The 26,944-nt window shown below is 49.2% G+C and overlaps 1 pseudogene; it reads left to right on the top strand.

Moving 5' to 3' along the window:
* Positions 1-20,893: 20,893 nt before the first annotated feature.
* Positions 20,894-26,753, top strand: LOC121272776 (annotated as a pseudogene).
* Positions 26,754-26,944: the final 191 nt, after the last annotated feature.

The following is a 26,944-nucleotide window of genomic DNA, read 5'->3' as shown; positions in this document are numbered from 1 at the left end:
CAGCGGCACCTTCTACAGCCTGGACACAATACACAAGTATTTACAGACCAGGGTGGGCCCAGCTGCTTCCAGAATTTGCCCACAACCTCACCCAACCTCGGGCCTCCCCTGGTGCTCTCCCGAAGGCACTGGCATGGTCAACGCCTCTCCGCTGCTATCCCCCCACCCTCAACCTCACCAACTCCCCCTCAGCTATTTGCCCATAGCGTGCATCACAATGCGATCGAACGACTGTGCGTTGCTTTCCCCTTAAATCCACACTTCTTCCCTTATCAGTGTGCATGAGGATGTGGGGGGTGTGGGGGTGGGAATGATGGAGGAATCTCTCAATGCCCCACCCAACACCCCCTCCAGAAAAGTGCCAGGTCTGTAAAGCTCGCAAGTGGCCTTAAGGGGAGAATGGAGAGAGATTGCGGCTGCTCATGGAAATCACTGTCGGTGGGTCAGTACTGAGAGAGTGCAGCACTGTCGGTGGGTCAGCGCTGAGGGAGAACCTTTGTAGTTTGGGAGGCCATTCAGCCCCTCTCAAGCCTGTTAGACAGGAACAGGAGGAGGCCATTCTGCCCCTCGAGTCTTCCTCAATTCAACCAGATCACGGCTGATCTGCATCTTCTCTCCATCTGCTGCCCTCGGTTCTGTAATCCTCAATCCCACCCCCCCACTTACCCAAAAAATCTCCCAATCTCATGTTGGAAAAAATTTACAATTGCCCTCCCCCCATCTCAGCCTCGACAGGCTTATCGAGGGGAGGGAGTTCCCCATTTCCACTCCACTTTGTGTCAAGTGCTTCCTGACATCACCCTGACTACCTGGCCCCCACTTGATGTTCTGCCCCCTCAATGTGGGCTCTCCCGCCCCCTCCAAACCATCATCTTAAATCCTCGGTCAGAACACCCCTTAATCTTCGATACTCGAGGGAATACAAGCTCGGCCTGTGGGACCCGTCATCCGAATTTAACCCTCTCAGACCCAGGTCGTTCTGGTGATTCTGCGCTGCAATCCTGAAGTGCTCTCTCTCTCTGTCTCTCTCTATCTCTATCTCTATCTCTCTCTATCTCTGTCTCTCTATCCCTGTCTCTCTCTCTCTGTCTCTCTCTCTGTCGCTCTGTCTCTCTTTCTCTGGCTCTCTGCCTCTCTCTCTGTCTATCACTCTCTATCTTTCACTCTCTATCTCTCTCTATCTCTCTCTCACTATCTCTCTCTCTCTCTGTGTCTCTCTCTCTGTCTCACTCTCTCTCCGTTTGCCTCACTCTACCTTTTTCTCTCTCTAGCTCTCTTCCTCTCACTCTGCCTGTCTCTGTCTCTGTCTCTCTGTCTCTATCTCTCACTCTCCCTTTCCTCTGGCCTCCATTATACTCCCAACTCTATAAGTATTTGCAATGCCATGACATACAAGGGTATGGGCCTAGTGCTGGAAAATGGGATTAGAATAGTTCGGTACTTGTTTGACTGACACAGACTGGATGGGCCGAAGGGCCTTTTTCTGTGCTGTAGACCTCTATGACTCTATGATACATCACTTGCCTCTCCATCGCCCTCTCTGAACCCAACACAAACCTTTACCTCAACTCTCTCATCACATCCCTCTCTCTCTCTCTCTCTCTCTCCATCCTTCAGGATGAGACATTAAACCTGAGGCCTGCGTCCACCCCCTCAGGTGGACATAAAAGATCCCCCAGCCCCTATTGGAAGGAAAGTGGGCTGGCGGGGGTTGGGGTGGGGGTTGTGGGGAAGAGTTCTCCCCGGTGTCCTGGGCCCGAAACGTATCCCTCAGCCAACACCACGAAAAGGAACAGATGACCTGGGTCATCGTGTGACATCAGCTGCTCGTGGGATCTTCCTCTGCGCAAAATGGCGGTCTCTTTCCCTACAAGAGTGACCCCATGAAGAGTTCTTCATTGGCTGCAAGGCACCTGGAGGTGTCTGCTGGTCGGGAAAGGCGCTATATAAAAGCACATCTTTACTTCGCTATGGTCAGTCTTTCCTTGGCTCTTTCTCTCTCTCTCTCTCGCTCTCTTTCCAAATCACACTCTGTCCATCCACCCCCTCTGAGCCCCGTCTCTCTCTCTCTCTCTCTCCCTCCACCTCCTCCTCCACCCTGGCCCCTCGCCACCTTCCAACCGATGCTGACCCCCTCCTTCCCCCAATCGCCTGTGGGGGAGACGAGGGGAATTTAATTTTGTTTTGGACGTGGTGAGTTGTTATGATCTGGAAGTCGCTGCCCGAAAGGGCGGGGGAAGCAGATTCATGTTTGATATGGGGGCAATTGGATAAATACTGGAGGGGGAAAATGCGCAGTGTCCACACCCACGTCTCCAAACTGCTTCCATTACCACCTCCCCAACAAGTGTCCACGTAGAGCCACCCAATCAGCCTCCATTCCCACCATCCCAAACAGTGTCCAGAAAGAGCCAGTGGGGTCGGTGGGGGAAGAGTGTGGGGCTAATTGGACAGCTCTATCAAAGAGCCAGCACATGCATGATGGACTGAATGGCCTCCTCTTGAGCTGTGTCATTCTGTGATTCTACGAACGCCTCCGCATTCAAAGGCTCCACCCCCACCCCCACCCCCGTTCAACCTGCCCACGCCCCAACATGATCTTTTGAAACCGAACCCGCCCGAATGCTGTTGAGACTCTGTCAAGGTCTTCGAGGATTTGTTGACCAGCAGGTGGCAGCATTTGCCACAATTTCATATTGGGCCATCCACAGGAGGAGGCCATTCAGCCCTTCGAGGCCTAAGGGCTTGAATGAGCCTCCTCCTGTTCCTGTGCAACAGGCTCGAGGGGCTGAATGGCCTCCTCCTGTTCCTGTTTGCAGAGACGTGTGCACACACACACACAATGTACCCCTGACTGAAACAATGTTTAATTTTATTGAGTACACACAAAACATCATAAATACGCAGGTAGTTTCTCTGGCATCAGCTCGATGGGCTGAATGGTCTGCTATGCTGTAATGACTGTCGGTTCGCTAACCGAAACCGCGATTTAAAGACAGTCTCATGCCGCGATTCACAAGAGAGTTTCACGTTGAACAACGAACATGATATCAGTGGCACCCTCTACAGCCTGGACACAATACACGAGTATTTACAGATCAGGGTGGGCCCAGCTGCTTCCAGAATTTCCCCAGAACCTCACCCAAACTTGGGCCTCCCGAAGGCACTGGCATGGCCAACACCTCTCCGGTGCCATCCCCCACCCCCAACACTACCAATTCCCCCTCAGCTATTTGCCCACAGCGTGCGTCACAATGCGATCGAACGACAGTGCGTTGCTTTCCCCTTACATCCACCCTTCTTCCCTTATCAGTGTGCATGAGGATGTGGGGGTTTGGGGGTGGGAGTGGGTGAGGAATCTCTCAATGCCCCACCCAACACCCCCGCCAGAAAAGTGCCAGGTCTGTAAAGCTCGCAAGTGGCCTTAAGGGGAGAATGGAGAGAGATTGCGGCTGCTCATGGAAATCACTGTTGGAGGGTCAGTGCTGAGAGAGTGCAGCACTGTCGGAGGGTCAGTGCTGAGAGAGCGCTGCACTGTCGGATGCTCAATACTGAGGGAATGCCGCACTGTCAGATAGTCAGTTCTGAGGGAGAACATTTGTAGTCCGGGAGGCCATTCAGCCCCTCTCAACCCTGTTAGACAGGAACAGGAGGAGGCCATTCTGCACCTCGAGTTTCCCTCGATTCAACCAGATCACGGCTGATCTGCATCTTAAATCCATCTGCTGCCCTCGGTTCTGTAATCCTCATCCCCCCCTTACCCAGAAAAATCTCCCAATCTCAGGTTGGAAATTTACAATTGCCCTCCCCCCCATCTCAGCCTCGACAGGCTTATCGGGGGGAGGGAGTTCCCCATTTCCACTCCACTTTGTGTCAAGTGCTTCCTGACATACCCCTGACCGCCTGGCTCCAACTTTGATTTTCTGCCCCCTCATTCTGGGCTCTCCCGCCCCCTCCAAACCCATCATCTTAAACCCCTCGATCAGAACACCCCTTAATCTTCGATACTCAAGGGAATACAAGCTCGGCCTGTGGGACCCGATATCAGAATTCTGGTGATTCTGCGCTGCAATCCTGGAGTACTCTCTCTCTCTGTCTCTCTGCTGTCTCTCTCTCTCTCTCTGTCAGTCTCTCTGTCTCTCTCTTTCTCACAGTCTCTCTCTCGCTGTCTCTCTGTCTCTGTCTATCTCTCTCTCTATCTCTCTCTCTGTCTCTCTGTCTCTGTCTCTCTGTCTATCTCTCTCTCAGTCTCTCTCTCTATCTCTCTCTGTCTCTGTCTCTCTACCTCTCTTTCGCTCTCTCTGTCTCTCCGTCTCTCTCCCTCTCTATCTCTCGCTGTCTCTCTCTGTCCCTCTCTATCTCTCGCTGTCTCATCTGTCCCTCTCTCTCTCTCTTTGTCTCTCTCCCTCTCTATCTCTCTTTCTTTCTCTGTTGCTCTCTCTGTCTCTCTCTCTGTGTCTAACTCTCTCTGTCGCTCTCGCTGTCTCTGTCTCTCTCCCTCTCTATCTGTTGCTGTCTCTCTCTGTCCCTCTCTCTCTGTCTCTGTCTCTCTCCATCCCTATGTCTCTCTCTCTGTCTTTCTCTCCATCTCCCTCTCTGTCTCTCCCTCTATCTCTCATTCTGTTGCTCTCTCTGACTCCCTGACTCCCTCTGTCTCTCACTCTCTCTCTGTGTCTCTCTGTCCTTCTATCTCTCTCTCTATCTCTGAACCTCTTCCTTTTTGTCTCTCTTTTCCTGTGTCTCTTTCTTTTTGTCTCTTTCACGGTCCCTGTATCTCTCTCTTTCTGTCTCTCTGTCTGTTTCACTCTCTCTCTCTCTCTCTCTCTCCTTCTGGATGAGACATTAAACCTGAGGCCTCCGTCCACCCCCTCAGGTGGACATAAGAGATACCCTGGCCCCTATTGGAAGGAAAGTGGGCTGGCGGGGGTTGGGGTGGGGGTTGGGTGAAGAGTTCTCCCCGGTGTCCTGGGCCCAAAATGTATCCCTCAGCCAACACCACGAACGGGAACAGATGACCTGGGTTATCGTGTGAAATCGGCTGCTCGTGGGATCTTCCTCTGCTGCAAAATGGCGATCCCTTTCCCTACAAGAGTGACCCCACCTGCAAAGGTGCTTCATTGGCTGTGAGGCACTTGGAGGTGTCTGCTGGTCGGGAAAGACGCTATATAAACGCACGTCTTTCTTTCGCTACGGTCAGTCTTTCCTTGTCTCTCTCTCTGTCTCTATCTCTCGCTCTTTGATAAGGGGTGAATTGGATAAATACTGGAAGGGGAAGAATGTGCAGGGTTATGTGGTGGGGGGAATGAGCTGGTGGGGTCAGGGGGTAAGAGTGTGGGGCTAATTGGACAGCTCTTTCAATGAACCAGCACATGCATAATGGGCTGAATGGCCTCATCTTGAGCTGTGTCATTCTGTGATTGTACAAACGCCTCCGCCTTCAAAGGCTCCGTCTCACCCTCCCCCACACCCGTTCAACCTGCCCACCCCTCAACATGAGCTTTTGAATCCGAACCTACCTAATGCTGTTGAGACTCTGACAGGTCGTCGAGGTTTTGTTGACCAGCAGGTGGCAGCGTTTGCCACAATTTCATATTGGGCCATCCACAGGAGGACAAAACAAAAACAGAATTACCTGGAAAAACTCAGCAGGTCTGGCAGCATCGGCGGAGAAGAAAAGAGTTGATGTTTCAAGTCCTCATGACCCTTTGACAGAACTAAGTAGAAATAGGAAAGGAGTGAAAAACAAGATGGTTTAAGGTGTGTGTGTGTGTTTTGGGGGGGGGGGGCGGTGGTGGAGTTGGGTTGGCAAAGAGAAGTGGAGGGGGGTGGTGTGGTTGTAGGGACAAACAAGCAGTGATAGGAGCAGATCATCAAAAGATGTCCCAGACAACAGAACAAAAGAACACAGAGGTGTTGAAGTTGGTGATATTATCTAAACGAATGTGCTAATTAAGAATGGATGGTAGGGCACTCAAGGTATAGCTCTAGTGGGGATGGGGAGAGCATAAAAGATTTAAAAATATTTAAAAATAATGGAAATAGGTGGGAAAAAGAAAAACCTATATAATTTATTGGAAAAAAACAAAAGGAAGGGGGAAGAAACAGAAAGGGGGTGGGGATGGAGGAGGGGGGGAGTCAAGACCTAAAGTTGTTGAATTCAATATTCAGTCCGGAAGGCTGTAAAGTGCCTAGTCAGAAGATGAGGTGTTGTTCCTCCAGTTTGCGTTGGGCTTCACTGGAACAATGCAGCAAGCCAAGGACAGACATGTGGGCAAGAGAGCAGGGTGGAGTGTTACAATGGCAAGTGACAGGGAGGTTTGGGTCATTCTTGCGGACAGACCGCAGGTGTTCTGCAAAGCGGTCGCCCAGTTTACGTTTGGTCTCTCCAATGTAGAGGAGACCACATTGGGAGCAACGAATGCAGTAGATTAAGTTGGGGGAAATGCAAGTGAAATGTTGCTTCACTTGAAAGGAGTGTTTGGGCCCTTGGACGGTGAGGAGAGAGGAAGTGAAGGTGCAGGTGTTACATCTTTTGCATGGGCATGGGGTGGTGCCAAAGGAGGGGGTTGAGGAGTAGGGGGTGATGGAGGAGTGGACCAGGGTGTCCCAGAGGGAACGATCCCTACGGAATGCCAATAGGTGGGGTGAAGGGAAGATGTGTTTCGTGGTGGCATCATGCTGGAGTTGGCGGAAATGGCGGAGGAGATCCTTTGAATGCGGAGGCTGGTGGGGTGATAAGTGAGGACAAGGGGGACCCTATCATGTTTCTGGGAGGGAGGAGAAGGTGTGAGGGCGGATGCACAGGAGATGGGCCAGACACGGTTGAGGGCCCTGTCAACGACCATGGGTGGAAAACCTCGGTTAAGGAAGAAGGAGGACATGTCAGAGGAACTGTTTTTGAAGGTAGCATCATCAGAACAGATGCGACGGAGGCGAAGGAACTGAGAGAATGGGATGGAGTCCTTACAGGAAGCGGGGTGTGAGGAGCTGTAGTCAAGGTAGCTGTGGGAGTCGGTAGGCTTGTAATGGATATTGGTGGACAGTCTATCACCAGAGATTGAGACAGCAAGGTCAAGGAAGGGAAGGGAAGTGTCAGAGATGGACCACGTGAAAGTGATGGAGGGGTGGAGATTGGAAGCAAAATTAATAAATTTTTCCAAGTCCTGACGAGAGCATGAAGCAGCACTGAAGTAATCATCGATGTACCGGAGAAAGAGTTGTGGAAGGGGGCCGGAGTAGGACTGGAACAAGGAATGTTCCACATACCCCATAAAGAGACAGGCATAGCTGGGGCCCATGCGGGTACCCATAGCCACACCTTTTATTTGGAGGAAGTGAGAGGAGTTGAAGGAGAAATTGTTCAGTGTGAGAACAAGTTCAGCCAGACGGAGGAGAGTAGTGGTGGATGGGGATTGTTCGGGCCTCTGTTTGAGGAAGAAGCTAAGGGCCCTCAGACCATCCTGGTGGGGGATGGAGGTGTAGAGGGATTGGACGTCCATGGTGAAGAGGAAGCGGTTGGGGCCAGTGAACTGGAAATTGTTGATGTGACGTAAGGTGTCAGAGGAATCACGGATGTAGGTGGGAAGGGACTGGACAAGGGGAGAGAGAAGGGAGTCAAGATAACGAGAAATGAGTTCCGTGGGGCAGGAGCAAGCTGAGACGATCGGTCTACCAGGACAGTTCTGTTTGTGGATTTTGGGTAGGAGGTAGAAGCGGGCCGTCTGAGGTTGGGCGACTATCAGGTTGGAAGCTGTGGGAGGAAGATCCCCAGACGAGATGAGGTCAGTGACAGTCCTGGAAACAATGGCTTGATGTTCAGTGGTGGGGTCATGGTCCAGGGAGAGGTAGGAGGAAGTGTCTGTGAGTTGACGCTCAGCCTCCGCGAGGTAGAGGTCAGTGCGCCAGACAACAACAGCACCACCCTTGTCAGCAGGTTTGATGACCATGTCAGGGTTGGACCTGAGAGAACGGAGTGCAGTAAGTTCAGCGAGAGAGAGATTAGAATGGGTGAGAGGAGCAGAGAAATTGAGACGACTAATGTCGCGCCGACAGTTCTCAATGAAAAGATCAAGAGAAGGTAAGAATCCAGAGGGAGGGGTCCAGGTGGAGGGAGAATATTGGAGGTGGGTGAAAGGATCCGTTGAACTGGGAGAGGACTCCTGCCCAAAGAAGTGAGCCCGGAGACGAAGATGGCGGAAGAAGAGTTCAGCATCATGCTGAGCCCGAAATTCATTGAGAAGGGTATGAAACTAAGTCCTTTGCTGAGCACTGAACGTTCAGCATCAGAGAGGGGAAGGTCAGGGGGTATAGTGAATACACGGCTGGGGCTGGGATTGGAAGAAAGGGTGGGGACGGAGGGACAGGCAGGGGTGGAGGGTCCTAGATGGGTGTTGGTGTCGATGAGTTGTTGGAGCTGGCGTTCCTTAGCACTTGAGAGAAAGAGAAAAAGTTTCTTGTTGAGGCGTTGGATGAGCTGAAGAATAAAATGAAACTGGGGGCACGCGCAGCTTTGAAAAAGGGTACGGCGGTGCTGCTGGAGGGAGAGGTCGAGTGTGTTCATATGGCGGCGCATGGCACTGAGAGTGGATTTCAGAATGTGACGGGAACAGCAGTCCGAGAAACGTTTTATGTCCCAGAGATACCTGTAATCCTGGGTGGGTTCGAAACATGAGGGGTGGAATTTCAGTTGAAATCCATGTGGGGTAAGTCGGAGACGGAGACAGTCACTGAGAAAGGAGATATGGCTGTGAAAGCGGGTTTTAGTAAACACCTTGTCAAACACTAGGAGAGAAATGGAAAGCAATGAAGGTGAACAAGGCAACAGAGAAATCCGGAAATCTTGTCGCAGAGAGGAACAGAACTTCTTCAAGGAGGTAGGCATTTCTTGAAGAGCAGTGGCAGTCAATTAAACACAGAGAAAAAAACAAAAAAACTACGGATGCTGGAAATCCAAAACAAAAACAGAATTACCTGGAAAAACTCAGCAGGTCTGGCAGCATCGGCGGAGAAGAAAAGAGTTGACGTTTCGAGTCCTCATGACCCTTCGACAGAACTTGAGTTCGAGTCCAGGAAAGAGCTGAAATATAAGCTGGTTTAAGGTGTGTGTGTGGGGGGCGGAGAGATAGAGAGACAGAGAGGTGGAGGGGGTTGGTGTGGTTGTAGCGACAAACAAGCAGTGATAGAAGCAGATCATCAAAAGATGTCAACAACAATAGTACAATAGAACACATAGGTGTTAAAGTTAAAGTTGGTGATATTATCTAAACGAATGTGCTAATTAAGAATGGATGGTAGGGCACTCAAGGTATAGCTCTAGTGGGTTTTTTTTTATATCATGGAAATAGGTGGGAAAAGGAAAATCTTTATAATTTATTGGGAAAAAAAAAGAAGGGGGAAACAGAAAGGGGGTGGGGATGGGGGAGGGGACTCACGACCTAAAGTTGTTGAATTCAATATTCAGTCCGGAAGGCTGTAAAGTCCCTAGTCGGAAGATGAGGTGTTGTTCCTCCAGTTTGCGTTGGGCTTCACTGGAACAATGCAGCAAGCCAAGGACAGACATGTGGGCAAGAGAGCAGGGTGGAGTGTTAAAATGGCAAGCGACAGGGAGGTTTGGGTCATTCTTGCGGACAGACCGCAGGTGTTCTGCAAAGCGGTCGCCCAGTTTACGTTTGGTCTCTCCAATGTAGAGGAGACCACATTGGGAGCAACGAATGCAGTAGACTAAGTTGGGGGAAATGCAAGTGAAATGCTGCTTCACTTGAAAGGAGTGTTTGGGTCCTTGGACGGTGAGGAGAGAGGAAGTGAAGGGGCAGGTGTTGCATCTTTTGCGTGGGCAAGGGGTTGTGCCATAGGAGGGGGTTGAGGAGTAGGGGGTGATGGAGGAGTGGACCAGGGTGTCCCGGAGGGAGCGATCCCTACGGAATGCCGATAAGGGGGGTGAAGGGAAGATGTGTTTGGTAGTGGCATCATGCTGGAGTTGGCGGAAATGGCGGAGGATGATCCTTTGAATGCGGAGGCTGGTGGGGTGATAAGTGAGGACAAGGGGGACCCTATCATGTTTCTGGGAGGGAGGAGAAGGAGTGAGGGCGGATGCGCGGGAGATGGGCCGGACACGGTTGAGGGCCCTGTCAACGACCGAGTTCTATTGTACTATTGTTGTTGACATCTTTTGATGATCTGCTTCTATCACTGCTTGTTTGTCGCTACAACCACACCAACCCCCTCCACCTCTCTGTCTCTCTATCTCTCCGCCCCCCACACACACACCTTAAACCAGCTTATATTTCAGCTCTTTCCTGGACTCGAACTCAAGTTCTGTCGAAGGGTCATGAGGACTCGAAACGTCAACTCTTTTCTTCTCCGCCGATGCTGCCAGACCTGCTGAGTTTTTCCAGGTAATTCTGTTTTTGTTTTGGATTTCCAGCATCCGCAGTTTTTTTGTTTTTTTCTCTGTGTTTAATTGACTGCCACTGCTCTTCAAGAAATGCCTACCTCCTTGAAGAAGTTCTGTTCCTCTCTGCGACAAGATTTCCGGATTTCTCTGTTGCCTTGTTCACCTTCATTGCTTTCCATTTCTCTCGTAGTGTTTGACAAGGTGTTTACTAAAACCCGCTTTCACAGCCATATCTCCTTTCTCAGTGACTGTCTCCGTCTCCGACTTACCCCACATGGATTTCAACTGAAATTCCACCCCTCATGTTTCGAACCCACCCAGGATTACAGGTATCTCCGGGACATAAAACGTTTCTCGGACTGCTGTTCCCGTCACATTCTGAGATCCACACTCAGTGCCATGCGCCGCCATATGAACACACTCGACCTCTCCCTCCAGCAGCACCACCGTACCCTTTTTCAAAGCTGCGCGTGCCCCCAGTTTCATTTTATCCTTCGGCTCATCCGACGCCTCAACAAGAAACTTTTTCTCTTTCTCTCAAGTGCTAAGGAACGCCAGCTCCAACAACTCATCGACACCAACACCCATCTAGGACCCTCCACCCCTGCCTGTCCCTCCGTCCCCACCCCATCTTCCAATCCCAACCCCAGCCGTGTATTCACTATACCCCTGACCTTCCCCTCTCTGATGCTGAACGTTCAGTGCTCAGCAAAGGACTTAGTTTCATACCCTTACGCCCTCACCTCAATGAATTTCGGGCTCGGCATGATACTGAACTCTTCTTCCGCCGTCTTCGTCTCCGGGCTCACTTCTTTGGGCAGGAGTCCTCTCCCAGTTCAATGGATCCTTTTACCCATCTTCAATATTCTCCCTCCACCTGGACCCCTCCCTCTGGATTCTTACCTTCTCTCGATCTTTTCATTGAGAACTGTCGGCGCGACATTAGTCGTCTCAATTTCTCTGCTCCTCTCACCCATTCTAACCTGTCTCTCTCTGAACTTACTGCACTCCATTCTCTCAGGTCCAACCCTGACATTGTCATCAAACCCGCTGACAAGGGTGGTGCTGTTGTTGTCTGGCGCACTGACCTCTACCACGCGGAGGCTGAGCGTCAACTCGCAGACACTTCCTCCTACCTCTCCCTGGACCATGACCCCACCACTGAACATCAAGCCATTGTTTCCAGGACTGTCACTGACCTCATCTCCTCTGGGGATCTCCCTCCCACAGCTTCCAACCTGATAGTTGCCCAACCTCGGACGGCCCGCTTCTATCTCCTACCCAAAATCCACAAACAGAACTGCCCCGGTAGACCGATCGTCTCAGCCTGCTCCTGCCCCACAGAACTCATTTCTCGTTATCTTGACTCCCTTCTCTCTCCCCTTGTCCAGTCCCTTCCCACCTACATCCGTGATTCCTCTGACACCTTACGTCACATCAACAATTTCCAGTTCCCTGGCCCCTACCGCTTCCTCTTCACCATGGACGTCCAATCCCTCTACACCTCCATCCCCCACCAGGATGGTCTGAGGGCCCTTAGCTTCTTCCTCGAACAGAGGCCCGAACAATCCCCATCCACCACTACTCTCCTCCGTCTGGCTGAACTTGTTCTCACGCTGAACAATTTCTCCTTCAACTCCTCTCACTTCCTCCAAATAAAAGGTGTGGCTATGGGTACCCGCATGGGCCCCAGCTATGCCTGTCTCTTTATGGGGTATGTGGAACATTCCTTGTTGCAGTCCTACTCCGGCCCCCTTCCACAACTCTTTCTCCGGTACATCGATGATTATTTCGGTGCTGCTTCATGCTCTCGTCAGGACTTGGAAAAATTTATTAATTTTGCTTCCAATCTCCACCCCTCCATCATTTTCACGTGGTCCATCTCTGACACTTCCCTTCCCTTCCTTGACCTCTCTGTCTCAATCTCTGGTGATAGACTGTCCACCAATATCCATTACAAACCCACCGACACCCACAGCTATCTCGACTACAGCTCCTCACACCCCACTTCCTGTAAGGACTCCATCCCATTCTCTCAGTTCCTTCGCCTCCGTCGCATCTGTTCCGATGATGCTACATTCAAAAACAGTTCCTCTGACATGTCCTCCTTCTTCCTTAACCGAGGTTTTCCACCCACGGTCGTTGACAGGGCCCTCAACCGTGTCCGGCCCATCTCCCGCGCATCCGCCCTCACTCCTTCTCCTCCCTCCCAGAAACATGATAGGGTCCCCCTTGTCCTCACTTATCACCCCACCAGCCTCCGCATTCAAAGGATCATCCTCCGCCATTTCCGCCAACTCCAGCATGATGCCACTACCAAACACATCTTCCCTTCACCCCCCTTATCGGCATTCCGTAGGGATCGCTCCCTCCGGGACACCCTGGTCCACTCCTCCATCACCCCCTACTCCTCAACCCCCTCCTATGGCACAACCCCTTGCCCACGCAAAAGATGCAACACCTGCCCCTTCACTTCCTCTCTCCTCACCGTCCAAGGACCCAAACACTCCTTTCAAGTGAAGCAGCATTTCACTTGCATTTCCCCCAACTTAGTCTACTGCATTCGTTGCTCCCAATGTGGTCTCCTCTACATTGGAGAGACCAAACGTAAACTGGGCGACCGCTTTGCAGAACACCTGCGGTCTGTCCGCAAGAATGACCCAAACCTCCCTGTCGCTTGCCATTTTAACACTCCACCCTGCTCTCTTGCCCACATGTCTGTCCTTGGCTTGCTGCATTGTTCCAGTGAAGCCCAACGCAAACTGGAGGAACAACACCTCATCTTCCGACTAGGGACTTTACAGCCTTCCGGACTGAATATTGAATTCAACAACTTTAGGTCGTGAGTCCCCTCCCCCATCCCCACCCCCTTTCTGTTTCCCCCTTCTTTTTTTTTCCCAATAAATTATAAAGATTTTCCTTTTCCCACCTATTTCCATGATATAAAAAAAAACCCACTAGAGCTATACCTTGAGTGCCCTACCATCCATTCTTAATTAGCACATTCGTTTAGATAATATCACCAACTTTAACTTTAACACCTATGTGTTCTATTGTACTATTGTTGTTGACATCTTTTGATGATCTGCTTCTATCACTGCTTGTTTGTCGCTACAACCACACCAACCCCCTCCACCTCTCTGTCTCTCTATCTCTCCGCCCCCCACACACACACCTTAAACCAGCTTATATTTCAGCTCTTTCCTGGACTCGAACTCAAGTTCTGTCGAAGGTCATGAGGACTCGAAACGTCAACTCTTTTCTTCTCCGCCGATGCTGCCAGACCTGCTGAGTTTTTCCAGGTAATTCTGTTTTTGTTTTGGATTTCCAGCATCCGCAGTTTTTTTGTTTTTTTGTTTTTTTTTTAAACAGAAGCAGACAGTGTTAAACAGAGGCAAACAGAGTTAAACAGAGTTAAACAGAGGCAAACAGAGTTAAACAGAGTTAAACAGAGGCATACAGAGGCAAACAGTGTGAAACAGGTGAAAACAGAGTTAAACAGAGTTAAAATTTGGAAACAGAGTTAAACAGAGGCAAACAGAGTTAAACAGAGTTAAATAGATGCAAACAGTGTCATACAGAGTTAGATAGATGCAAACAGAATGAAACAGAGGCAAACAGTGGTAGACAGATTGAAACATATTTAAACAGAGGCAAATAGAGGGAAACAGTCTTAAACAGATTTAAAAATAGGCAAACAGTTAAACAGAGGCAAACAGAGGCAGAGTGAAACAGAGGAAAACAGAGTTAAACAGAGTTAAAAATAGGCAAACAGAGTTAAACAGAAGCAGACAGTGTTAAACAGAGGCAAACAGAGTTAAACAGAGGCAAACAGAGGCAAACAGAGTTAAACAGGGGAAAACAGAGTTAAACAGAGTTAAAAATACGGAAACAGAGTTAAACAGAGTTAACCAGAGGCAGACATTGTTAAACCGAGGCAAACAGAGTTAAACATAGTTAAACAGAGGCAAACAGATTTAAAGAGAGGCAAGCAGAGTTACACAGAGGCTAACAGAGTTAACCTGAGTTATTCATAGGGAAACAGAGTTGAACTCAGTTAAACAGAGGCAGACAGAGTGAAGCAGATTTAAACAAGGGCAAGCAGAGGCAAACAGAGTAAAACAGTTTTAAACAGAGTTAAACAGAGGCAAACAGAGTTAAACAGAGGCAAACAGGGGCAAACAGAGTTAAACAGAGATGAACATAGGCAAACAGAGTTAAAAAGAGCCAAACAGAGGTAAACAGAGGAAACCACAGTTAAACAGATTTAAAGAGAGGCAAACAGAGTTAAACCGAGTTAAACAAAGATAAACAGAGGCAAACAGAGGACAACAGATTAAACAGAGGCAAACAGAGTTAAAAAGAGCCAAACAGAGGTAAACAGAGGCAACCAGAGTTGAACAGATTTATACAGATTTAAAGAGAGGTGAACAAAGTTAAACAGAGTAAAACAGAGGCAATCAGATTTACACAGAGTTAAAGAGAGGCAAACAGAGTTAAAGAGAGGCAAACAGATGTATACGTAGGCAAAGAGATTTAAACAGAGGCAAACAGAGGCAAACAGAGTTAGACAGAGACAAACAGAGTTAAACAAAGGGAAACAAAGTTAGACAGAGGCAAACAGAATTAATCAGAGACAAACAGAGTTAAACAGTTTTAAACATAGGCAAACAGAGTTAAACAGAGCCAGACAGAGTTAAACAGAGTTAAATAGAGGCAAACAGATTGAAACAGAGGCAAACAGAGGCAAACAGAGGCAAACACTGGCAAACAGAGCTAGACAGAGTTAAACAGAGGGAAACAGAGTTAAAAAGACGATAACGGAGTTAGACAGAGGCAAACAGAGTTAAACAGAGGCAAACAGGGGCAAACAGAGTTAAACAGAGATGAACATAGGCAAAAAGAGTTAAACAGAGCCAGACAGAGTTAAACAGAGTTAAATAGAGGCAAACAGATTGAAACAGAGGCAAACAGAGGCAAACACTGGCAAACAGAGCTAGACAGAGTTAAACAGAGGGAAACAGAGTTAAAAAGATGATAACGGAGTTAAACAGAGGCAAAAAGAGTTAAACAGAGCCAAACAGAGTCAAACAGAGGCAAAAAGATTTAAACAGAGTTAGAGAGAGGCAAACAGAGTTAAACAGAGTTAAACAGAGGCAAACAGAGTAAAACAGAGTGAAACAGAGGCAAACAGACTTAACCAGAGGCAAACAGCATTAAACAGAATTAAACCAAGGCAAACAGAGTTAAACAGAGGCAAACAGAGTTAAACAGAGGCAAACAATGTTCAACAGTGTTAAACGGAGTTAAACAGAGTTAAACAGAGGCAAAGAGAGGCAATTAGAGTTAAACAGAGTTAAACAGAGGCAAACGGAGTTAATCAGAGGCAAACAGAGTTAAACAGAGGCAAATTGAGGGAAACAGAGTTAAAAAGATTTAAAAATAGGCAAACAGTTAAACAGAGGCAAACAGAGTGAAACAGAGGAAAACAGAGTTAAACAGAGTTAAAAATACGGAAACAGAGTAAACAGAGGCAAACAGAGTTAATCAGAGTTAAACAGACGCAAACAGAGGCCAACAGAGTTAAACAGATTTAAAAATAGACAAACAGTTAAACAGAGGCAAACAGAGTTAAACAGAGTTAAACAGAGGCAAACAGAGTTAAACCGAGTTAAACATAGGCAAACAAGTTAAACAGAGGCAGAGTTAAACAGTGACAAGAGAGTTTAACAGAGTTAAACATAGGGAGGCAGAGTTAAACAGATTTAAACAGAGGCAGACAGAGTTAAGCAGAGGCAAACAGAGTTAAACAGAGGCAAACAGAGTTAAACAAAGGCAAACAGATTTAAACAGAGGCAAACAGAGTTCAAAAGAGTTAAGCAGAGTTAAGCACAGTTAAACAGAGGCAAATAGAGGCAAACAGAGTTAAACAGTTTTAAAAATAGGCAAACAGTTAAACAGAGGCAAACAGAGTTAAACACTGGAAAACAGAGTTAAACAGAGTTAAACAGAGGGAAACAGTGTTAAACAGAGTTAAAAAGAGGCAAACAGAGTTAATCAGAGGCAACCAGAGTTAAACAGAGGCAAACAGAGTTAAACAGAGGCAAACAGAGTTAAACAGAGTTAAACAGAGGCAAACAGAGTTAAACAGAGTTAAACAGAGGGAAACAGTGTTAAACAGAGTTAATCAGAGGCAACCAGAGTTAAACAGAGACAAACAGAGTTAAACAGAGGCAAAAAGAGGCAAACAGACTTAAACAGAGGCAAACAGAGTTGAACAGAATTAAACAGAGGCAGACAGAGTTAAACAGAGTTAAACAGAGGCAGACAGAGTTAAACAGAGGCAAACAGAGTTAAACAGAGGCAAGTTGAGTTAAACAGTGGTAAATAGAGTTATACAGATTTAAACAGAGTTAAACAGAGGCAAACAGAGTTAAACAGAGTTAAGCAGAGGGTAACAGAGTGAAACAGAGTTAAACAGAGGCAAACAGCAGTAAACAGAGTTAAACAGGGTTAGGCAGAGGCAAACAGAGGCAAACAGAGTTAAACAGAGGCAAACAGAGTTAAACAGATTTAAACAGTGTTAAAAAGAGGCAAACAGAGTTCAAAAGAGTTAAGCAGAGTTAAGCACAGTTAAACAGAGGCAAATAGAGGCAAACAGAGTTAAACAGTTTTAAAAATAGGCAAACAGTTAAACAGAGGCAAACAGAGTTAAACACTGGAAAACAGAGTTAAACAGAGTTAAACAGAGGGAAACAGTGTTAAACAGAGTTAATCAGAGGCAACCAGAGTTAATCAGAGGCAACCAGAGTTAAACAGAGGCAAACAGAGTTAAACAGAGGCAAACAGAGTTAAACAGAGTTAAACAGAGGGAAACAGTGTTAAACAGAGTTAATCAGAGGCAACCAGAGTTAAACAGAGACAAACAGAGTTAAACAGAGGCAAAAAGAGGCAAACAGACTTAAACAGAGGCAAACAGAGTTGAACAGAGATAAACACAGGGAAACAGAGTTAAACAGAGTTAAACAGAGGCAGACAGAGTTAAACAGAGGCAAACAGAGTTAAACAGAGGCAAGTTGAGTTAAACAGTGGTAAATAGAGTTATACAGATTTAAACAGAGTTAAACAGAGGCAAACAGAGTTAAACAGAGTTAAGCAGAGGGTAACAGAGTGAAACAGAGTTAAACAGAGGCAAACAGCAGTAAACAGAGTTAAACAGGGTTAGGCAGAGGCAAACAGAGGCAAACAGAGTTAAACAGAGGCAAACAGAGTTAAACAGATTTAAACAGTGTTAAAAAGAGGCAAACAGAGGCAAAAAGAGTTAAACAGAGTTAAACAGAGGCAAACAGAGTTAAACAGAGGCAAAAAAAGTTAAACAGATGCTAACAGACTTAAACAGAGGCAAACAGAGTTAAACAGATTTAAAAATAGGCTAACAGAGATAAACAGAGGCAAACAGTGGCAAACAGATTTATACAGAGGCAGGCAGAGTTAAACAGAGGCAAACAGAGCCAAAAAGATTTAAACAGAGGCAATCAGAGGCAAACAGAGTTAAACAGAGGGAAACAGAGTTAAACAGAGTTAACCAGAGGCAGAGAGACTTCAACAGAGACAAAGAGTGCCAAACAGAATTAAACAGAGTTAAACAGAGGCAAACTGAGATAAACACAGCCAAACAGAGTTAAACAGAGTTAAATAGAAGCAAACAGAGGCAAACAGAGCCACACACACACACACAATATACCACTGACTGAAACAATACTTAATTTTATTGAGTACACACAAAACGTCATAAATTCGCAGGTAGTTTCCCTGGCATCAGCTGATGGGCCGAATGGCCTGTTACGCTGTAACAACTGTCGGTTCGCGAACCGACACTGCGATTTAAAGACAGTTTCATGCCGCGATTCACAAGAGGGTTTCACTTTGAACCACGAACATGATATCAGCGGCACTCTCTACTGCCTGTGCACAATACACGAGTACTTACAGACCAGGGTGGGGCCAGCTGCTTCCAGAATTTCCCCAGAACCTCACCCAACCTCGGGCCTCCCCTGGCGCTCTCCTGAAGTCACTGGCATGGCCAACGCCACTCTGGTGCCAACCCATACCCTCAACCCCACCAAATCCCCCTCAGCTATTTGCCCACAGCATGCGTCACAATGTGATCAAACTACGGTGCATTGCTTTCCCCTTAAATCCATGCTTCTTCCCTTATCAGTGTGCATGAGGTTGCGGGGTTGAGGGGGTGGGAGTGAGGGAGGAATCTCTCAATGCCCCACCCAACACCCCCTCCAGAAAAGTGCCAGGTCTGTAAAGCTCGCAAGTGGCCTTAAGGGGAGAACGGAGAGAGATTGCGGCTGCTCATGGAAATCACTGTTGGAGGGTCAGCACTGAGGGAGCGCCGCACTGTCGGAGGGTCAGTGATGAGCCGCACTCTCGGAGGGTCAGTGCTGAGCCGCACTGTCAGAGTGTCAGTGCTGAGGGAGCGCCGCACTGTCGGAGGGTAACTGCTGAGGGAGTGCTGCGCTTTTGGAGGGACAGTGCTGAGGGACCATCCCACTGTTGGAGGGTCAGTGCTGACGGAGCGCCATGCTGTCGGAGTGTCAGTTCTGAGGGAGCTCCGCACTGTCGGAGGGTCAGTGCTGAGGGAGTGCAGCACTGTCGGGGGGTCTGTGATGAGGAAGTGCAGCACTGGAGGATACTCAGTTCTGAGGGAGAACCTTTGTAGCCTGGGAGGCCATTCAGCCCATCTCAAGCCTGTTAGACAGGAACAGGAGGAGGCCATTCTGTCCCTCGAGCCTTCCTCGATTCAACCAGATCACGGCTGATCTGCATCTTAACTCCATCTGCTGCCCTCGGTTCTGTAATCCTCAATCCCCCACGTACACAGAAAAATCTCCCAATCTCAGGTTGGAAATTTACAATTGCCCTCCCCCCCATCTCAGCCTCAACAGGCTTATCGGGTGGAGGGAGTTCCCCATTTCGACTCCACTTTGTGTCAAGTGCTTCCTGACATTACCCCTGACCACCTGGCTCCAACATTGATGTTCTGCACCCTCATTCTAGGCTCTCCCGCAGCCTTCAAACCCATCATCTTAAACCCCTCAATCAGAACACCCCTTAATCTTCAATACTCGAGGGAATACAAGCTCGGCCTGTGGGACCTGTCATCGGAATTTAACCCTGTCAGACCCAGGTCGTTCTGGTGATTCTGCGCTGCAATCCTGAAGTGCTCTCTCCCTCTCTCTGTCTCTCTCTCTCTGTCTTTGTCTCTCTCTCTATCTCTCTCTATATATATCTGTCGCTCTCTGTCCTTTTTTCTCTGTCTCTGTCTCTCTCCCTCCCTAATTCTCTCTCTCTCTCTCTCTTTGTCTCTCCATCTCTCTGTCTTTCCCTCTATCTCTCATTCTGTTGCTCTCTCTTACTCTGACACTCTCTCGCACTCTCTCTCTGTCTCTCTCTCTGTGTCTCTCTGTCCTTCTATCTCTCTCTCTATATCTGCATCTCTTTCTTTTTATCTCTCTTTCCCTTTGTCTCCTTCTCTCTGTCTCTTTCTCGGTTCCTCTCTCTATCTCTTTCTCTCTCTTTCTGTCTCTCTCTGTCTGTCTCAGTCTCTCCATTTCTCTCTCTCTTTCTCTCAATCTCTTTCTCTGTTTGGCTCACTCTCCCTTTCTCTCTCTCTCACTCTCTTTCTCTCTCTCTGTCTCACTCTGTCTGTCTCTGTTTCTGTCTCTTTCTCTCTATCTCTCTCTCTTTCGCTTTCCTCTGGCCTCCATTATACACCCCACTCTATAAGTATTTGCGATGCCATGACATACAAGGGTATGGGCCTAGTGCTGGAAAATGGGATTAGAATAGTTCGGTACTTGTTTGACCGACACAGGCTGGATGGGCTGAAGGGCCTTTTTCTGTCCTGTAGACCTCTATGACTCTATGATACATCACTTGCCTTTCCATCACCCTCTCTCAACCCAACACCAACCTTTGCCTCAACTTTCTCATCACATCCCTCTCATTCTCTCTCTCTCTCCATCCTTCAGGATCAGACATTAAACCTGAGGCCTGCGTCCACCCCCTCAGGTGGACATAAAAGATCCCCCAGCCCCTATTGGAAGGAAAGCGGGCTGGCGGGGGTTGGGGTGGGGTTGCGGGGGCGGGGGGGGGGGGGTGTGGGGAAGAGTTCTCCCCGGTGTCCTGGGCCTGAAATGAGTCTGAAATGTATCCCTCGGCCAACACCACGACGCCACCTGCAAAGGTTCTTCATTGGTTGTGGATTTCCAGCCTTCGCTGGAACACTGATACATTCGAGGTGAAATTGACACACCGCCTTGTAACCAACAGCAACCAGGGAAAGGGGGAAAAGACTCAACTTCTGCTCTGCCTGTGAACCCCTTGAAGGACAAAATTCTTCCTTTAAAAAGAAACATTTTGTAAACGATTCTGAGACTATCTTTCTCTGCCCAGAGGAATCTTAAGAGCAGCGTCCCCCGCAGAGCCATGCTGTATACCAAGTCCAGGACTGTGTGCAGTCAGACACCGGCCGAGGAATCGCACCCAGGTATGAAGTTTTATTTAACAACGTGAGTTCCCCGAGTGTCCGCGCAGTGTCTTTACCCCACCTCCCCCCCCCCCCCGCTTCCCAGAAGTTGGTGTTTGGGGAGAAGGGGAGTGAGCAGGAATTCTCGAGAGCCAGTGGGATGCAGAGACAGAAACTCAGAGAGAGAGAGACAGGCACAGAGTTGGACTGGGGCGGAGGGGGCAGAGACGGATTCAGAGGGAGAGGGAGGTTCGGTTCGATGGGTCTTTGGTAATAACATATTCATTTCAACACAAGAGCAAGTTTCAGTGGGAAACCATTCGTCTAACAGAACAGACAGGGAGATGGAAGAGGAATCCAACATATTGGGATCCCCCCTTGAAGAGGGAGTCCCGACCACCTCCCCAACCCAAAAATTCCCTTAAAAAGGGTGCACACAATACGCCGGTGTACGGACTGGAGGCGACCGATTGCAGAGTAAATCGGAGAGGATGAGGGAAAGTGAGAAAAAGAATGAAAAAGAGAGACAGAGAGAGAAAGTGAGAGAGAGAGAGAGCCAGAGAAAGATAGAGACAGAGAGAAAGAAAGAGAGAGAGACAGAGAGAGCGAGAGCGACAGGGAGAGAGCTAGAGAAACAGAACGAGAGAAAGAGCAAGACAGCAGTGAGACACAGAAAGAGAGACACAGACACGCACAAAAAAGATGTTAGAGAGAGACGGGGAGAGAAGGTGTGACAGAAACACATGTGAGAGAGAGAGAGGCAATGGGCAAACTCATTCATTCTCGCTTGAGTTTAATGGGCTGGGAAGGGTCGGGATTATTTGTCACTAAGAACCATTTCAGTCTGATGTGATGTTTGATTGTCTGTCATAATTTTGTTAAACTAAGGCTGGGATCATTGGATGGAGTGTAATTCTCTCTCTTTCTCTCCCTGCCTCAGCTCCTGCAGTGAAAAAGAGGAAGAAGAGAGAAAGCTTCAAGGATCTGTACAGTGTGGGCAATAAACTGGGCAGCGGCGGCTTCGGAACTGTTTACTCGGCTGTGAGGATCTCCGATGGAGCTCCGGTGAGAGAGGAGGGGAAAGGGAGGGCATTAATGAAATAAGCACATCGATATATAGACACACACACACTCAGACACAAACACACACACACACACCCAGACACACACAGAGACACACTCAGATACACACAAACACACACTCAGACACACACAAGCACACACGCAGACAGACACACACCCCCAGACACACACAGAGACACACTCAGACACACACAAACACACACTCAGACACAAACACACACACACACACAGACACACACAGAGACACACTCAGACACACACAAACACACACTCAGGCACAAACACACACACACACCCAGACACACACAGAGACACACTCAGACACACACAAACACACACTCAGGCACAAACACACACACACACCCAGACACACACAGAGACACACTCAGACACACACAAACACACACTCAGACGCAAACACACACACACACACCCAGACACACATAGAGACACACTCAGACACACACAAACACACACTCAGACACAAACACACACACACACACCCAGACACACACAGAGACACACTCAGACACACACAAACACACACTCAGGCACAAACACACACACACTCCCAGACACACACAGAGACACAAACAGACACACAAAAACACACACTCAGACACAAACACATGCACACTCAGACACACACAAACACACACTCAGACACACACACACACACTCAGACACACACAAACACACACTCAGACACACACAAACACACACACACACACACCCAGACACACACAAACACACACTCAGACACACACAGAGACACACTCAGACACACACAAACACACACTCAGACACACAAACACACGCGCACACACTCAGAGACACACACAGGCAAAAACATTCACACAGACACTCACACAAACATGCACACAAACAGACACATAGACACATTCACTCACTCACACAGAGATCCTCACAGTCATGCACAGCCAAACACGCACACACACAAACACACTCAGACACACACACACTCACACACACAGAGACACACTGCTATCTAGGAGCTTCCCTTTTTAGTGCAATAAATTATAAAACGCGAGCACAACATTACAACATTCCGGGGGTCGCGGGGGGAGTGAAGATCCAAAATAATTCCCAGGAATCAATGTTTACACCTGCAGGTGTTGCTCATGTTTCTATAGGGGGGAGGGAGACAAGGTGTGTGTTAACTCAGCATGAAACTTTACTTAAAATATATCAATATCGATGTAGTGTTTAAAGTCAGCTGGTTTGAATGAATTGGGATCCTGTTTCTGTGACAGGTGGCGGTTAAACACGTGCCCAGGAAGAAAGTGGAGGATTGGGGTCATCTGGTGAGTTTCAAATTTATTAAATAAGACTTGTAAACCTGTCTCTGTCTGAGTGTGTGCGAGTGTGCATCTGAGTGTGTGCAAAGTGCGCAAGTGAGTGTGCAAGTGTGTGAGTGTGTGCAAGTGTGAGAATGTGTGCAAGTGTCTGAGTGTGAGCATATGTGAGAGTGTGAGCGAAGGTGTCTGAGTGTGAGCATATGTGAAAGTGTGTGTGTGTCGGAGTGTGTGTGCGAGTAACTCTGAATGTGAGAGTGTGCGAGTTTGCCTGAGAGTGTGCAAGTAACTTTGAATGTGCGAGTGTGTCTGAGTGTGTGTGCGAGTAACTCTGAATGTGACAGTGTGCGAGTGTACCTGAGTGTGAGCAAGTAACTCAAAATGTGTGAGTGTGTCTGAGTGTGTGTGCGAGTAACTCTGAATGTGCGAGTGTGTCTGAGTGTGTACAAATAATTCTGAATGTGAGTGTGTGTGCGAGTGTTTCTGAGTGTGTGCAAGTGTGTGTCTGAGCGTGAGAGAGTGTGTCTGAGTGTGTGTATATTGGAGGGTGGGAGTGAGAGTGAGTGTGAGTGTGTTTGTGCAGAGGAGCTGGTTCTTGTTTGCAATTCAGTGAAAAATGACGAAGGCTTTTTTTTCAATCTTCGTTCTGTGATATATTTATTACAACCCTAGATCTCTTTGCCTTTGAGATAATGTTTACTTTGCTTTCCCTCCGTGACATCAGTTTAGAGGGAAAAAACCAGGAAACTGACACGTCGCAACAGAAAATTGTTAAAGGTGAGCTCGCCACCAGGGGTCGCACCACAAGGGACTTTTTTTTAGATAGAACGTCATTCTCAACTTGTGTTCCCCCCAAATCAGCCTCTTCCCACACCCTACCCTCCCCCAACTCCATCTAGCCAAAACCAGCCTCTTCCCAACCCCTACCCACCCCCAACTCCATCTAGCCAAAACCAGCCTCTTCCCACCCCCTACCCATCCCCAACTTCAACTCCCCTAAACCAGCCTCTTCACACCCCCAACTCCATCTCCCCCAAACCAGCCACCTCCCACCCCCAACTCCTTGTCACCCACTCTTTGTGAACTTGTTGCCTGCTGTCCATGTTCTGAATTCTGCCATCCTTGTGCCCTCTGTTTGCAGAATGACCGCCGCGTGCCACTGGAGATCATCCTGATGTGGAAGGTGTCTTTGCCGGAGCACCGAGGTGTGATTCGCCTGCTGGACTGGTTCTTCAGGCCGGACGACTTCCTGCTGGTGATAGAGCGCCCGCCCAGAGCCAAGGACCTCTTCGACCTCATCACCGAGCAGGGCCGGCTTTGCGAGGAGCGCTCCTGCTGCTTCTTCCGCCAGGTGGTGGAGACACTGCGGCACTGCCATGCCTGTGGTGTCGCGCACCGGGACGTCAAGAGCGAGAACCTTCTGGTCGACCTGCGCACCGGCGAGCTCAAGCTCATCGACTTCGGCTCGGCAGCCCTGCTGCGCGACACCGCCTACACCGATGTCAGTGGTGAGTGCCCTATCTCAGCCCGGCCACTCACTGGGGGCATCCTGGAAGCAGCTGGGGGCACAGCGGCTCCCCATTTCTCTTTCTGCCACCAGGGATCCCAGATTGTTGTGCGGGCATCAATTCCCTCCCACAGTGCGGCTCAGAACTGACCCTCCAACAGTGCGGGGCTCCCTCAGTACTGACCCTCCGACAGTGCGACTCTCCCTCAGCACTGACCCTCCAACAGTGCGGCGCTCCCTCAGTACTGACTGTTCGACAGTGCGCCGCTCCCTCAGCACTGTCCCTCCAACAGTGCTCCGCTCCCTCAGCACTGACCGTTCGACTGTGCGGCGCTCCCTCAGTACTGAGCCTCCGACAATGCGGCGACCCCTCGGCACTGACCCTCCGACAGTGCGGCACTCCCTCAGCACTGACCCTCCGACAGTGCGGCACTCCCTCAGTACTGACCATCCGACAGTGCAGTGCTCCCTCGGTACTAGCACTGGGCTGGGGGTATAAGGCAGGGGCCAAGCATCAGGTGTGGGTAATTTGGGGGCATCGGGGCGTTAAACCCCAAAGCAATGCTGGGTGGGGTAAATAGTCTCACAGTGAATGTTGTCTGGTTTTAATCTTGTCCCTCTCTCTCTCTCTATTTCCCTCTCTTTCTGATGGAAATGCTCAGGCACCAGAGTGTTCAACCGACCAGAGTACATCAGCGAAGGGCGCTACCATGCCCTCTCCGCTACAGCCTGGTCCCTCGGGGTCTTGCTCTACATCATGGTCTGTGGTGATATCCCCTTCGAGTGAGACGTGGAAATCCTGGCTGGCGAGATCCAGCTACCCTGCAGCATCTCCAAGGGTAAGTGGCAGATGGGGTGGAGAGAGGGGATTTATTTTTGGAAAAACATCCTTCACTGTCTCCTTTCCTAAGATCTCAAGACACAGGGGCAGGAGGAGGCCATTCAGCCCCCCAATCCTGCTCCCCATTCAATACGATCGCGTCTGATCCGATTGCTCCACAACTCCACTTCCCTGTCCGTCCCCCTCATAACCCTCGACTCCCCTCGACGATCAGAAATCTGTCTCACTCGGCCTTGAATATATTCAGTGACCCGGCCCCCACTGCTCTCAGGGGGAGAGGGGGAGAGAATTCCACAGACTGACCACCCTCTGAGACAAGAAATTCCTCCTCATCTCCGTCTTCAATACAAGAGCCCTCATTCTGAAACTGTGCCCCCTCCCATCATTCTAGATTCCCCCCCTTGAGGAGGGGAAACATCCGCTCAGCATCCACCCTGTCAAACCACCTCCCCTCAGAATCTGATATGTTTCAATAAGATCACCTCTCATTCTTCTAAACTCCAAAGGGTAGAGGCCCCAACCTGCTCAACCTTTCCCCATCAGACAAACCCCCTTCGTCCCAGGAATCAGCCGAGTGAACCTTCTCTGACCAGCTTCCAATGTGAGTCTGTCCCTCCTTAAGTAAGGAGACCAGAACTGTCCACAGAGCCCCAGGAGCAGCCTCAGCAATGCACTGTCCAGTTGTAGCAAGACATCCCCACTTTTATACTCCATCCCACCCCCCCTCGCAATAAAGGACAACTTTCAATTTGGCTTCCTAATCACTCGCTGCATCTGCGTACCAACTTTTTGAGATTCATGTACCAGGACACCCAGATCCCTCTGCTCCACCGCCTTCTGCAGTCTCTCTCTCTCTTTCTCACATTCATTTCTTCCCTGCGATGCAATTTTTAACGGACTATCTTGTGCTTCCCCCTGCAGAGTGCGAGGAGCTGATACGATGGTGCCTCTCCATGCAACCCTCCGAACGGCCCACCCTCGACCAGATACTGTGCCACCCGTGGGTGCAGTGGAGACATCACCAGACTGAAAGCCGTGGGCCTCTGGAGCCCGGGGGGAGACTCCGAGTATAGCACCAGCCAGGAGAGACAGTAGGGAGCAGACAGACCGGACATGAACACACTCTGTTACTCGTCACCGTGTGGATGGAGGAGGAACTTTCAGGACTGATGGGGACCTCGTCTGATCGCTCTGTCAGCAGTGGCTGGCTGGTCAGTGAACATTGGCCCCAGGGCCGGAGTGAACTCGAACTGCACACCCCTTG

This window comes from Carcharodon carcharias, chromosome 35, assembly GCF_017639515.1.
Source record: "Carcharodon carcharias isolate sCarCar2 chromosome 35, sCarCar2.pri, whole genome shotgun sequence".
Lineage (NCBI taxonomy): Eukaryota > Metazoa > Chordata > Chondrichthyes > Lamniformes > Lamnidae > Carcharodon > Carcharodon carcharias.
This window is presented reverse-complemented; position numbering and strand designations above follow the sequence as displayed.